Source organism: Rhinolophus sinicus, linkage group LG02, assembly GCF_036562045.2.
Source record: "Rhinolophus sinicus isolate RSC01 linkage group LG02, ASM3656204v1, whole genome shotgun sequence".
NCBI classification, from domain to species: Eukaryota; Metazoa; Chordata; class Mammalia; order Chiroptera; family Rhinolophidae; genus Rhinolophus; species Rhinolophus sinicus.
In genome coordinates, this window is record NC_133752.1 from 129,652,420 (window position 1) to 129,667,769 (window position 15,350).

The 15,350-nt window shown below is 39.2% G+C and overlaps 1 long non-coding RNA gene across 1 annotated transcript in view; it reads right to left on the reverse strand.

Moving 5' to 3' along the window:
* LOC141568548 (uncharacterized) overlaps positions 1-15,350 on the reverse strand; it is a 158,100-nt gene that overhangs the window by 96,926 nt on the left and 45,824 nt on the right. The gene's annotated exons all lie outside the window — the stretch shown is intronic.

Genomic DNA, 15,350 nt, shown 5'->3' on the forward strand with positions numbered 1-15,350 from the left:
ACATCTTGAAAATGACTCATAATCAAAGTACTATTTGCAAAAGGCCACTCCTTAACCACCTAGCATAGACTTTCAGATGCCAGACAGCAAATACTAAAATGTAACTTCCTACTGGGTGCCATACATGGGCAAACCTACACACACATGATAGGTTTACACTGTAGATATTGTTTCACTTTGGTTTTCATTCACCGGTTTCATAAATAATCAAGGGCTTGGAGCTCTGACTCACCAGGGCCAAAGCCCCCTCTTCCCAACTCAGTTCTCCAAAGAAATTTGATTGTTCTGTGTAAATAGGATTCCTGGAGATATGATCTGGCAATTAAGTTCGAGAACTCATCCTAGAAAAGTGCTGAATATCACTACAGTCACCTTAGAAGTGCTCCCGTTGGGAAGCTATGCACTGAGCCCAGTGCCTAGTCCACCTTTCAAAGCAATTTTGGAACTTTTTCTGGAATGGCCATCAGAGCTGTCATCATATTACCCTTGATGTCCTGAATGTCATCAAAATTTCTTCCTTTCAATATTTCCTTTATCTTCAGGCAAAGAAAGAAGTCACTGGGGGCCAGATCAGGTGAGTAGGGAGGGTGTTCCAATACAGTTATTTGTTTACTGGCTAAAAACTCCCTCACAGACAGTGCCGTGTGAGCTGGTGCATTGTCGTGATGCAAGAGCCATGAATTGTTGGTGAAAAGTTCAGGTTGTCTAACTTTTTCATGCAGCCTTTTCAGCACTTCCAAATAGTAAATGTGGTTAAGTGTTTGTCCAGCTTGTACAAATTCATAATGAATAATCCCTCTGATATCAAAAAAGGTTAGCAACATCGTTGCAACAAGTTTGCGAACTTAATTGTCTGGTCTCATATGTCCCAAAATCTGCAATGATCTGAGTTCAAGGGGCCAATGAGCTCCCTTTCTCCCCAACACCTCCCTGAAGGCCACGCCCAGTCAGCTCTGACCATTTCCATGTGGGCATGTCAGCGCCAGCAAGGACTTTGTCTACTTGCATCTTGGGATCCTCCATGGCTCCTGCCATAGTGCCTCACAGGTAGCTCATCGGGTGACCTATAATAATGATGATGATAACAACATACACAGAAACTCTCCAAAGGTGACGGGAATGGTAAATTTCTAAGATTATGTCATATGTTCGAAATCCCATGAACAATCTGCTTGCTGGAGAGGATAGCCTGTTAAATACAGTCTATGCATTTTGTATTCCCATTCTCTTTTCCCCACAGTATCATAAGTAATAGAGGATCAATTGGCATGTGTGCCCTTTATTTGTGCTCCTGGGAAGAAGTACAGAGACTCCTGTTGGTGCCAAATAAGGCATTTTCTCTGCTTAACATAAGTCACCATATGGAGCAGGTTCTACCTGAGGCCTGCCTGGGTGAAGTCCAAGTTATTGTGAGACCTTATGTCCAATTTATCCAGGGTTCTGATTTACTAAGTAATGTCCCAATGTGCTGCCATGGATGCCAGGCCTGCTAGTAGAACCAGGCATGAAAGCTCTAACTTGTATTAAATTAACAGAGGGGGAAGGCTTTGATCTCAATGGGAAGTCACAGTTCTGTTGCTTGCACCCCCTTCTGGATCCATAAAACTCAGTGTTTGTTAAAAGAGTATTTTTTGGATAATTAAGGGACAAAGTGCTTGTCTAAGAACAGCAAAGAATAAGCTCAGTAATTTATGGGAAGTTTTATTTAACTACTGGGTCAGTGGTTTAATTTTATACATGTTCTCATAAATGTAATTGGCAGTGTTTTATGCGAGGATAATCTTGTAAACTAAATGTGCTGGCAGAGGAATATCAATTTGTGGCACCCAAGACATTTGGGAAATTGGCAGCCATGGAAACCACCTATAATGCTTTCGTCCCCAGCCTTAGGCTAACCACCATGTTTCCCCAAAAATAAGACCAAGCCGGACAATCAGCTCTAATCCGTCTTTTGGAGCAAAAATTAATATAAGACCTGGTCTTATTTTACTATAAGACCAGATATAATATAATATAATATAATATAATATAATATAATATAATATAATATAATAATGTAATGTAATATAATATAATATAATATAATATAATATAATATAATATAATATAACATAATACAATACAATACAATACAATACAATACAATACAATACAATACAATACAATACAATACAATACAATACAATACAATACAATACAATATAATATAATATAATACCGGGTCTTATACTAATTGTTCCAAAAGATGCATTAGAGCTGACTGTCCGGCTAGGTCTTATTTTTGAGGAAACGGTACCAGAAAAGCAATAGCCTTGTTCAAAGTGGTTAGCTCTTCTGGAGGCTGATGACCTCCCGGGTAAATTTCATTATCAAGGAGAAGTTGGAAGTCCCATCAGCACCTATCCAGTGCTATTTTGTTAAAGAAAAATTTTATCTGACTTAGTAATCAGTCTTTCATGTCTCATGTGCTCCAAGACACGTCAAATTAAGAAACAAATTAAATAAGAGAAATTCTCAGAGGAGGAAGGGGGTGTTGCATGCATGGGTTCACATGCTTTGTTCTCAAGTAACTAAGACCTACACATTAACACGTGCTTATGAGAACTTTAGAGCTGTGTATGTTTACCTCAGCCCTTTCAGGGATGAGAAATCCCCAGGGCAGACAATCCTCCTCTGAAATTGCTGCTACTATGATGCAAGTTGGTGTTTTCATTAAATTGACTCAAGACAGCCTTTCTGTTTGGTAATCAGTCCCGGACCCTGGGGTTCCCTAGTGTGGCTAGCAAAGGGTTCTGATTGTACTTGATGGGCTGTCGCTCCCATTTGACTAGGATCTACCAGATAATCACTATCTCTAACCCCTTTCGCATACTGCTGAATTCTTGCAGGACATCTATTCTTATCCCTATTTTACAGCTCAGGAAACTGAACCTTAGAGAAGTTAAAAAAGTGGGGGGAAAATGATATGTAAACCTAAATTAGTTTGACTCTAAGGTCAACCTTTTTTCCTTTATATGCACAGCCACTGACTTTATATTCCTCTAGGATTACAGGAAGCTATCAAATCTTATTTTCTAAGAAACCCTGCTTTTCTGGGTGGTTAATACTCTTGAGAGGCAAATGCTATACGTGTGTGTGGCTTCCCAGCTAGAAGAAGACACAGTAATTTACCCCCTATGCTGAGTTAGGACCAGAGAGCCTGGCTCCTCCCACCTGAGATATCAAGGAGGTAGGAACATGGTTTACGGAACACAAAAGCTTCATTCAGCCACCCCTAAGAAAATCTGATGTGCATCATTCATTCATTCATTCAACAAATATCTACTGAGGGGATCCTCTGTGCCAGGCACTATACTATGTGCTGGACTTAAACTAATTACTGAGAGACAGTGCTTGCCCTCAAAACACTCACCGTATTAGGGAGACAGACTATCAAAAGAGCTACTTCTATGCAGATTGACAAAAGCTACTACTGGAATAAGCATGAGGTTATTGAACACAGAGCAGGGACAACCCCTGTCATAAAGTGTTTTTAGAACAACTTGCAGGAGCAAAACAACACCCAGGAAGAATCCTAAAGAACAAATTAGGGTAAGAGTGGCCACTGAAGGGAGGCAGCTAGGAGTTTTCCAGGCATAAAGAACAGGATGTACATAGAGCTAGATGTAAGAGAGAACCTGCCTGTTGCAAAACCTGCAAGCTCTCCCATGTTGCTTAGAGAGGGACAGGGGAGAAAATAATGACCCTGGACAATTAAAAAGAGGAAAGATCTTGAAGGTTCTGGTGAAAGATGTTAGGTCTTTAAAAGTCTTATGTAATTGATGTCCAAAGATCCTCCCTGAGCTGAGAATACAGGGAGTCACAGATAAACATATAAACAGCAGCTAAAACACACATAACCTAAGAGGAAGTTGCCCCAAGGAAAACAAATAAGGAACGTGATGCCCGGGCTTCTACTTACCTCAGTGCATGTAAAGGAAACATACCCTTTTCACACTAAAGGAACCCACTTACCTTTGTAGCCCTTCCATTTCTACCTAAAGACACTGCTCAAAAATCTACGTTCTTCTTAAAAAGATGAATACTGTATGAGCCCACGTCTAAGAGGGATCTGAAGTAGTCAAATTCATAGAAACAGCAAGTTGCACAGTGATTACCAGGGGCTGGGAGGAAGGGAAAATGGGGAGTTGTTGTTTAATAGGTTCAGAGTTACTGTTTTGCAACACAACAAAGCTCTAGAGACCTGTTGCACAGCAGTGTGAAAACACATAATACCACTTACTGCACAGTTGAAATGGGTTAAGGTGGGAAATTTCATGTCTTTTTTTAAAGCACAACTAAAAAAAATCAACTTTCAAAAATACTACCTTCTTCTGAAATCCTCTGTTCACCATTGCTGCCTCAAGTCACCCCACCCTCTTCCTGAAATTATTGTCTGTCCTTTCTTATTGCTTAGTCATGTACCTCCTGGTCACAACTGCTTTTGTCCCAAACTGTTAGCTTAGCATTTTTTTGTACAACTGTTCATATATTTGAGTCTTAACAAGACAATAATAATGGAATTATTTTCAACTCAGTATCTGCAAGTACACCCCCTCTGCGCCCTGCCTAGAGTGGCATTCAATAAGCACCTGCTAGTTTAACTCAGCTGTGTCTCAACACGAGCCACGAGATTTGGAGAGCTGAGGCGGCATCTGAATTAAACATAAGGGACAGTGTGAGAAATAGGTTAAGAGTAAAAGTCATCAGAGAAGGCATAATGGACAGTCAAGGACAAGTGAGCTGATGGTGGCCCCTTTTGTTTGCTCTTCTTTTATGCAGCAAAAGATGACTGAGTTCCTCTATATAAGACACTTATTCTATGGGCTAAGGCTGACATAATCTCTGCCTTTAGAAATTTATAACTAGCAGCTTCTCACTCTTTCTCCCAAGGAAAGCCAGGGGAGGCGTGCCAGCCCACAGTGTGGGCCCATGACAGCCTAAAATCTGAGGGCTGAAACCCAGATATCATAGCAACTCATGGAGGACCAAAACGGGTGCCAAAATGTATGTAAGGAAAAGAGAGAAAAACAAGTTAAACTTGTCGTCAGGTCCAAGAAGCAAGTACAAATGCCAAAACATGAAACAAACATGAAGATCAAGTAAATACAGTAATGGAGCAAGAATTAGAGACCAAGGCTAGATCAGGACAAAAGTTAAAAGGACTTTGGCTATTGTCAGAAACCAGACACTCAGAAATTTCTTAATGGATGCACCTCCAATTACGATAAGGAAGGCTCACCAGGGTTCAAGGCCTAGGGTCAGGAAAAGTGAAGAAGCAGGATAAATCTACAAGCAAATTAGAAATCCTAAGTGCCGTAAGAAAGGAGCCAAATATTATGAGACTGCACAAGAGGCAATATAACCTAGCAGTTAACAGCACAAATACAGATACCAAAGTGCCTCACTTCAAATCACAACTATGGAACCTTGGGTGAGATAAGGATATACCTCAGTTTTTTCATCTTTAAAATAGGAACAATAATGATGGCTGCCTCATGTTGTGAGGATGAAATGATTTAATTTATGTGAAAGTTTCAGGAGAGTACCTACCACATAGCAAGCTTTATCAGTGTTAGCTATTATGTTTTAAAGGTGTGTTCACTTCCAGATGTGAGGGCCAGGGAAAACGTTGTATAGGAACTGGAATTTGAGTTCACTCTTGAATGATAGATACAACTCAGATGTACGGCAAGGGAGTGTAGGGGCAGGTCAAAGTGGCATGAATGCTCAAACTGTGTTTAGAGAAAGAAAGGAAATGTTTGAAATGTAGAGCATATGTCAGAGAATAATAGGAGATAGGATTGGAAAGATGAGTTGCAGCCAGATAAGTTCAATGCCAGGCTAAGAAGTTTGAACCTTATCCAGAAAGCAATGGACAATCATTGAGAGATTCTGAACAGGGATCGAAATAGCAAGATGGCAGCTCTTTACTGTATGGACTGTGGAGAGAAGAGACTGGAAGCAACATGCCCAGGTAAGAAGTACAATTACCCAGGTAAGACATTAAGGGTAGAGTTGTAAGAAAGCACCCTAGAAGACAGAAATAAATAAAAGCTATGAATCACACAACCTATTAACATACAAAATACATACTGTATATTCCACTGTGACAACCAGTAATTGGAATCCCTATTAACTCCATTTTTTTATCTACCTGGAATATTCGTTCCTATGCTAATTCCTTAAGAAAGCATTCAAATTCTTCCAAAATGTGATCTTAACGTGAATTTCCAAACTCATCTCTCTCCAACCTCAATAGCATGCCCCATGCTATCGCTTTAGCTGGTATTTCTAATCAGTGAAAACACATAAATCATAAGGCACGATAAACTTCAGAGTTTATTATTTCAATATATTTTCTTTCCTTCACTTTCGGCCTTGGCTCATCCATTTTCCCCCCTGGATGAGTCTTTTTCTCTCCAACTACAAATTCCCATCTCACCTTCAAGACCCAGCTGAAACACTGCTTTCTCCATGAAGCCTTCTTCAGTCTCTGCAGCAGGAAATAATCTCTCTCCCTTGCAGCACTTGATATATTACCCACATATCGCTATAATGGAATACAAAATGCAATAAATGCTATTTGTGATCATGTTATAACTCGGTCATTACTAATCAATTTTTAAAAATTGGAATAGTGCTTGAGAGTTTACAAAGTCATTTCTCATCTATATATAGGACAAACTAATCCTTGTCACTACTTTTTGATACAAAAGACAAGAATTATTACCCTCATTTGTTACTGCTGATGAAAGAATAAGTGAATTATCCAAGGTCACATAGCTGGAAAGTGGCAGTACCAAGGCTGAGCCCAAATCCAGGGAACTTTCCATCACATTCTCTCCCACCAACTAAGCCCCCTTACTCTCCCTACTCGCCCCTAAAGCTCTCAGGCGGTGCCCAGGAGGTACTTGCACTGCCCAATGAGCAAGAGTTCCACTATACATCACCCTCAAGGGCACTGGCTCTGTCATTTTTACTTTTCAGTTTCCGAGTCATCATCATCCCACCTGTCCATGGCAGACAGTACCTTTATCACAACACTTTTTCTGCCCCAACCCATTTATGACAGTGCCCTAACTGATCAGAATTGCAACTAAAATGAAGCCTATTTGCCATCCTGGATACAGGAAACATGGAGGAATCACACGGTCCATCTCAGAACTGCAAAGATTGGACCAGATTGGACCGTACCCTGACTACTTCTGACTTAGTACAGTTTTCCTAGTACACAGCTTAGTAACACACTGGCTATTCTGCCCTAATTCCACCCAGTGCAGAAAAGAGGAAAGGGAAGGAGTCCCAAGAATTTTGCATGAATTTATAATATTCTATGACTATACTTGAGCATTTTGCTTTATCCATCACTCAGTTATAATAGGTAGTTTGTCATTTTTCATTTTCTAGCTTCGGAGCTGGACCAAAAGGGACAATCTACAAAGGGGGGAAAATGATGAGTCTATCGCATTTTTCTCTGCCAAATCCTCTCCCTTGTCAAGTTTGTGCCAGAATCAATCAGTTATTTTTAGAATTATTAAACACAGTATTAAAGCAAGCAAATTATGATACAAATTATATCACAATACTATTCAGAGAAAGAAAAGAATAGATGATTAAATTCCTCAATGAAATCTTCCTAGGACAGTGTTTTCTAATGAATACTATGATGTACATATTCAGAAACTATTTTCTCCCCAGAGGAATGTTCCTTTATTAACTTAAAAAAATCAGAATGACGCCCCACACAAATAGCATAAATTCTTGGTTTTCAAATACGTGTTTTTCATTCAAATAACAATAGTACAGGGAGAATAATATTCAATATCTAATTTCATATTTTGAGGACTTTTCTCACTTGGATTCTCTTAAATCGTCACAGAAAATCCAATGCCTCGCTGCATCTTTATTTTAATCTTTATTGCTTTTTCTGATTATACGAATAACGCAAGCTACCATAAAAATTCAAATATCTCAGAAGAGCATTACATAGAAAGCAAAGAATCCAGCAATTACTGAGAATTGCTACTCTTCTAAAATATCTAACTACCATTTCAAATTTTCTCCATCTATTAACCCTCTTCTGACCTCTTTTCCTTCAGATCAGCCCAGTTCCTTCTTCCACGCTACAACCCCACCTCTCAAGTCCATGTGCAAACATTCCTTATAATTTTTTTAATGTCCTTTGATCCTTCAGTGTCTTTTAGCCCTAAAATTTTTCTCTCTTTTCTTCTCATATAAGCATCTCGAGAGTAAGGTATATTCATTTCTTAGATCACTGATATCTGGTTTCTTTCCCTTGTAGTCAACCGAAGCCACGGGCTTCTAACGTCCCAATATAATGAACACATTTATTATCTCAGAAACTGCTGATCTCTCCCCCCTTAATCTGATTATTTTCTCTGTCCTGTTTCCTTCCCACGTCTCTGACAATGCTTCCTTGATCTCCTTTCTTCTTCCCTCCTCCTCTCTTTGTCCTTCTTATGTTGACGTGTTGTCTTTGGCCCACTTTCCTTCTCACCCTACATGAGTTGTCTTGTCTGAGTTACCTAATTGAGCTCATGGTTTTTGCAGTTTTCATAACCGTGGTTATTACAGACAGGTAACTCTCAAATCGTATTCATCTCCAGCCCTTACCAATATCTTCAGGCTCCATACTCACACATGTGCCTGTATTTCCCAAAGGTACCTCAAAATCCATATTGTCCAGGGTGAATTCATCGTTGCCTCCCCCTTTCCCAAGACACCGCCACCTGCTGTCCACCTGTTAGCCAGCAATAGCATCACCCACATAGTTGCCCAAGCAAGAAAGCAGGCAGTCATTTTTCACTTTTCCTCTTCTTCATTGTTCCTACAAACCTCAGCACCCAAACCCATTTTGAATCTGTTCTGTTTTCGCTAATCTAGGCCCCATTCTTTTTTTTACCTTTTTATGAGACTTTTTTCTTTTCTTTTTTTTTTTTTTTACCTTTTTATGAGACTAATTTTCTAGAGCTCAGTCTTGGCCCCTCATATACATTCCCGTACTGTGTTCAACATAAATTTTAGAAAATTAAAAACCTGATCCTATTATTTCCTGCACTAAAATGATTAATGGCTCCCCACAGGTTTCAGATAAAAATCCAAGCTCTTTAGTATAGCAGTAAGGTCTTTCATAATATGGCTTCTATAATCTTTCTACTACCATCTTACAAGTTATGGTTTAACAACACTAAACCAGTGATGATTCCTTGCATACATTATACTCTTTTCTTTATATAAGTTATTCCCTCTTATTTTTCTCTCTGTTTCCCTCACTTGCCTGTTTAATTTTTACTCATTCATTTCTTTTTTTTAAGGAGAATAAAATAAAAGTTAGCTCTTACTGTTTCTGAGAGTCAAGGGACAACCATAATGGATTGTGTTTTCAGTAACAGTGGCGTATACTACTGCAAAACAACCTCATGCTGGCGTGACAAGGAACTAACAGAGCTAGACAAAAAATTTTTTAAAGATTTGATTGAAGGCATAGGAGAGCTCTCAAGATAGTGAGAGTTTGAAGGACAAATATGCAAGAGAGAAGGAAAATATGGAGAGGTAAGCCCAATTTCCCCCTCAAAGTAATTTCTGATGGGAGTATATGTTAGCACAGCCACTTTAGAAAACTGTTTCATAGTATCTACTAAAGCTACTACCCCTACCCTAGAGCCAAATAATTCTACTCTTAAGTACATACATCACAGAAATGTATATCAAAGCCAAGCAGAAGAATATGTATAGCAGTATTAGTCACAATATCCCCAAACTAGAAATAACTGATATTTCTATCAAATAATAGAATGGATGGATAATTTGTATTATATTTATACCATGGAATACTATACAGCGGTGAAAATGTGTGACCTACTGCTTTACACAGCAACATGGATGAATTTTCTATGAAAATTCATTTATATGAAAAATGTCAGATACCAAAGAGTATACACTATAAGCCTTCATGTATGTAAAGTACAAAAGTGGGCAAAACAAGTGCATGATGTTGAAAGTCCAGATAGTGATTCCTTTTAGAAAAAGAGGTACAACAATTGGACGCTGGTAATATTCTAATTCTTGATCTGAACAGTGCTTACCTGGAGGTACTCACTTTACAATCACTTGTCCAGCTGTACATCTATAATTCATGCAAATACATGTCATATATGTTATGTGCTTATGCAGTGGAAAGTTTGCAAACTTAATTGTCCAACTTCGTATATATGTAGTATACATGTTATACTTCAATAAAAAATCCTTTAAAAAAAAGGAACACAGAACATCTGTATCTGAATAGAAAATAGTGTTATATACATTTGAAAAGGGGATATAAATACAAAGCTATGTTTTAGAGAAATAAACAATTTTGAGAAACTAGGTATATCAGCATACATGCCTTAATAGCTATTACCAGTAAATTACTGGAGAACTACCAATAAGGCATACACATTATTTACTACCACAAAGAACTCATGTAAAAATTTTACTTAGACACACTCAGAAAGTTTGTCTTTCTGTAAAATATGCTTTACTTTTCAAAGAAAGCCAAAATTAAAGTAGTTCTAGGTCATTTTTTTCCAACTGACATCACCTGAGAGTTGCTATTCCCTTTCATTTTGTTTCAGAGTCTGGTGAATACCTTGGACCGATGCTTCTGGAAGGCTTTTCCTGGACTCTGTTATAGGTAGCTCTGTCCTTTTACAAAAATTTCCACCATGAATGAGTACCTAGAAGACATGCTAGGGCTTTATCTTTGTATTCTGATGCAGAGTTGGACCGCATAGAAAATTCTGGGCCTTTCAAAATGCCAGAAAATAGTCTGGCAGTTTTCAGGGGTTTTCCTGATCTGAGGAAAGAGTTTATACTGAAAGAGCTTTATCTTTAAAAAATAAGAACCAGATTAATTATCAACATTATATCAGGGCATTTCAATGGTAAAATTGGTGTCTCAATGAGCCACCTTCAGTAGGTGGTCCAGCAGGAATACAGAAGAGCTATGAGTTGAGAAGATGCAGAGTTAGGCATCTGCCTTCTGGCTACGTGATGCCTCCACTTGCAGTTGCACAGCACAGCAGTCAGTTGCTCCCATATCTGACCATCATGCTTCCTCATACACACATACAGCACAGATTCTTGGGCACCCATACCAGGGTGGCCTCAGCCAGTGGCAATAAGCAGAGAGCCCATAGGTGCTTTCCTTCCCAGAGAGGTGCACGCTCCCCACTCTGTCATCTCCTACAGTCAACAATTAATGTATTTATTGACACAGCCATAGGTACAGTCTCCCTGGCCTCAAAGAATGTTAAGCCTAGGTGGGAACTCAGATTTTGTAAAAGTCCTTTATTCTGCAATTCTGGTAAATAGGCTTTTGCTTTGTTCCCCTAGATAGAAATGTCTACTTTGGTAAACTATTCGGATCCACAGTTCCTATAAAAATGTTGTTTCTCTGCCTTACTCTTGTCAGGTCCTTCCAGGAACCAGAATCTGCTTTTAACCCCTGTCAAGTGTTACAGAAACATTTCCCTGAAGTTGATTATTTACCTGTTAGCCTGATTTTCTGGCTGCCTACCTGCCTGGCCACATGGATTAGAAATGAGTTGTGCATTTCCCACTATTGTGTTTCACCTATCAGTTTGGAATTGCTTATCACTTTGTACTGGACTCCCACTCTCACCTTGAATCAAATGCTTCCTGACACAGAGACTTAGCTCCAGCAATTGCATCTACTATTTCTGTGATGAACAGACACTACAGTTGTCCTGAGTTTTCCCCGTTTCTGATATTCACAGCTTTGTGTAATTCCCTCTCTTGAGTGTGAGTGGAAACTGTATCTTGCTTGAAACCAGCATTATTCAGAAAAGGTGAAACTCTGTCAAGTCCATGACTTTGTTACATAAGATTGTAACTTCCATCTTGCTAGCAGACTGTCTCCACTGACTCCTTCCCTTGCTAGCTTTGACGGGGCAAGTTTCCATGTGGAGAGGCCCATGTAGCAAGGAACTATGGGTGGCCTCCAGAAAATGGTCAGCAAGAAACTGGAACTCTCAGTGTCAGGACAACAATCAGGTGAACTTGGAAGAGGCCCCTCCCTCAAGTATCAGATGAGACCCCAACCCAGGCCAATGACCTTGACTACAGCCTTGTGATAGACCATAATACAGACCATTCAGTCAAGCCATGTCTATACTCCTGAGCCACAGAGTATGAGATAAACTATGAGGTCATAAATGTGTGTTGTTTTAAGCTGCTAATTGTGATCATTTGTTACACAACAATAGATTTTAATATAGTTTCCAATATTTGTCTCACTCCCAAAGGTCGCTGAAGTTTGGTGGGTTAGTCCCAGGCCAGTCCCAAGTTCTCACATTTTTCATAATAAGCCTCTAACTTGATAGGTCTTTGAATGTGAGGCAAGAGCAGTATATTTACAGAGATCAATTTCTAATGCTCTTAAATTCTGCTATTTTTGCATGTCTGTGGTGAGTTGGTGAATACTTACTGAACTTCTAAACATTTCTTTTATTCCAATTGGCAGAGACGTTATTGATTTTCCTATTCAGTGGCAGATTGTATTTTCCAAAGATGGCTGAAACAGTGTCCCTCGTCCTACATGCTCTCATGCAATGTGACCTTGCCACTGTTCCGTCAAAGACAGAGTCTAGTTCCCCTCCTCTTGGATCTGAGCCAGACTTTGCAACATGTTCATAATCTTAAATATGATTTTTGAAGCTAGGTCAGAAAAAGCCACACAGCTTCTGCCTGATCCTATTGTCACTCTTCTTCTCAAGGCACTTCCTTTCAGCTTGCTCCCTCTCAGACACCAGCTACCCTGCTCTGAGAAGCCAAAGCCAGATGGAGAGGCCACATGGAGGGGCTCCAGATGACACATTCAGCTGAGCCCAGGCTTTAAGGGAGGTACCAGGCCCAGAAGTGAAGAAGCCTCCTGATGGTCCCCCAGCAGTTTGGATCACTTCAGCCATCTGAGTTTTTCCGGCTAAATTCCCAGACATTGTAGAGCAGAGACAAACTGTGATGGTCAGTTTTACATGTCAAACTTGCTAGGCTGCAGTGCTCAGTTATTCCATCAAACAATAACCTATGAAGGTTATTTTATAGATATGATTAATGTCCACAATCAGTTGACTTTATGCAAAGGAGATTATCCTAGCTAATTTGGGTTAGCCTGATCCAAACAGTGGAAAGGCTTTAAGAACAGAACAGAACTGAGGCTTCCCTGAGGAAGAGGAAATTCCACTTATGGGCTGAAGTATCACCTCCTGCCCAAGAGTTTCCAGCCTGCCCCTCTTGACAGCCTGCCCTGCAGATTTCAGACTAGCCTAGCAAGCCCACACAATCCTGTAAGCCAATTCCTCACAATAAGTTTTTTAATATCTGTATCTCTTACTGATTCTGCTTCTCTGGTGGAATCCTACCTGATACATAAGCCATGTGGACACACCCTGTCTGGATTCTTTACCCACAGAATCCATAGCAATAATTAAGTGATCATTTTTTATACGACTAAGATTGAATTGTTTGTTATGCAGCAATAGACAACCAGAACTCTTCCTGCTACCTAACCATCTTTCAAAGAATTCTCTAAAATCATGGGAAAATGTTGGTTGTATGTACATTGCATCTCTTTCATGTTAGGCAAAAATAAAGGGAAAGTGGAGTACCGTTCCTGAATCTAAACACATTTTTCATTCATTAATCATTGAGCTTTAAACCTAAAATACACCTGTGTTTAAACTCTCTTGAGTCAAGACTATATTAAAAACATACAAGACAAAAAGCTTCCTAACTTATTCTTAGAGAAGGGAACTAACTACATTTGTAATCTGGTTTTCCCTTACTAATATCAGTATGCCAGAGTCACGAAAATAATAATAATGATATTACATTATTAGTAATGGACACCATTTCTATAGCTGTAGCCCTACCTTCTTTTACAGAACCTCTATTCTCTAAGACCTCCCCTTTTCCTATCCCCTAATTTTTCTGAGAAGGCCCATTTGAGGTCCCTCTCAAACAATCATAAACACGCTCTTTTTGCTTCCACATGGTGCCCACCATTTTCCTCCACAAGTCTTCAGCACCATTTTGGGGTGTCTAATGCTGAACCTCTCATTAACTGTATAACCCCCTGTGAGCATGGTGCCCCATCACGCTGCCAAAATCAGCTGTCCATGGTGCTGATTTCTGTGCCAAGGGCACTGTACCAGAATAACACAAAGACCTGCCTCACGCCACTGATTAAACCACTGACCCCAGAGATCAAAGGCAGAGACTCTGATACTGGATTTTGCCAGGTACTGCCAGGAAAGGTCTTGACTGTTTCCGTGGCACTGGAGGCCGGGTTTGGCTGAAGCTACAAGTGCTAAGTGTTACTAATATGTCAGCGCCCTAAATGTATCAAAGTTTCATATTCCCTGCACCCATCTGATTCATCCCTCAAGATTTTTTGTTCCATGCTCTTTTTTAATGAGCACCAATGCAATGCTGATTAATGCATTCATATATTACGAAGTCTTTACTTAAAATGGACTTTGCATTTTTATCTTCAGCTCTTAGCCTCCTTGAGATGAATTCATGAACATCATGCTGAAAAGCAAATTTCAATAGCAGACAACATGTTATATTCCAAATTGGTCTTCAATTCTAATTACCAAGCTTGTTAATTCTCTCTTCTCTTGGAATAAACTCATTATCAAGAGTTTTCTCAGATCTTCTTCGAAACAGATGCTGAGTGAACCTCTGTTTCTAAGTGAATCTCTGAGTGAATCTCTGATTCTAAGATGAGCAGCATTTAGGTGTTGGCTGGAAATGCCCACTGCACCACATTGTTTTAATAATTTAGTTTAGTTGAAGGAAAGTCCTAAGTTCTTACTTCATTCTGGCAACTGAAGAATCCAGAATCCCAATTTTAATGAAAATATCTTGTTTTGGTATGTTGACTTATTTCGATTTACCAATTCTAATCTTGCAAAGAATATACCGTGTTTCCCCAAAAATAAGACCTAGCTGGACCATCAGCTCTAATGCGTCTTTTGGAGCAAAAATTAATATAAGACCCGGTCTTATTGTACTATAATATAAGACTGGGTATGATGTAATTTAATAATATAATATAATATAATATAATATAATATAATATAATATAATATAATATAATATAATAATACAATACAATACAATACAATACAATACAATACTGGGTCTTATATTAATTTTTGCTCCAAAAGACGCATTAGAGCTGATTGTCTGGCTAGGTCTTATTTTCAGGGAAACACGGTAGT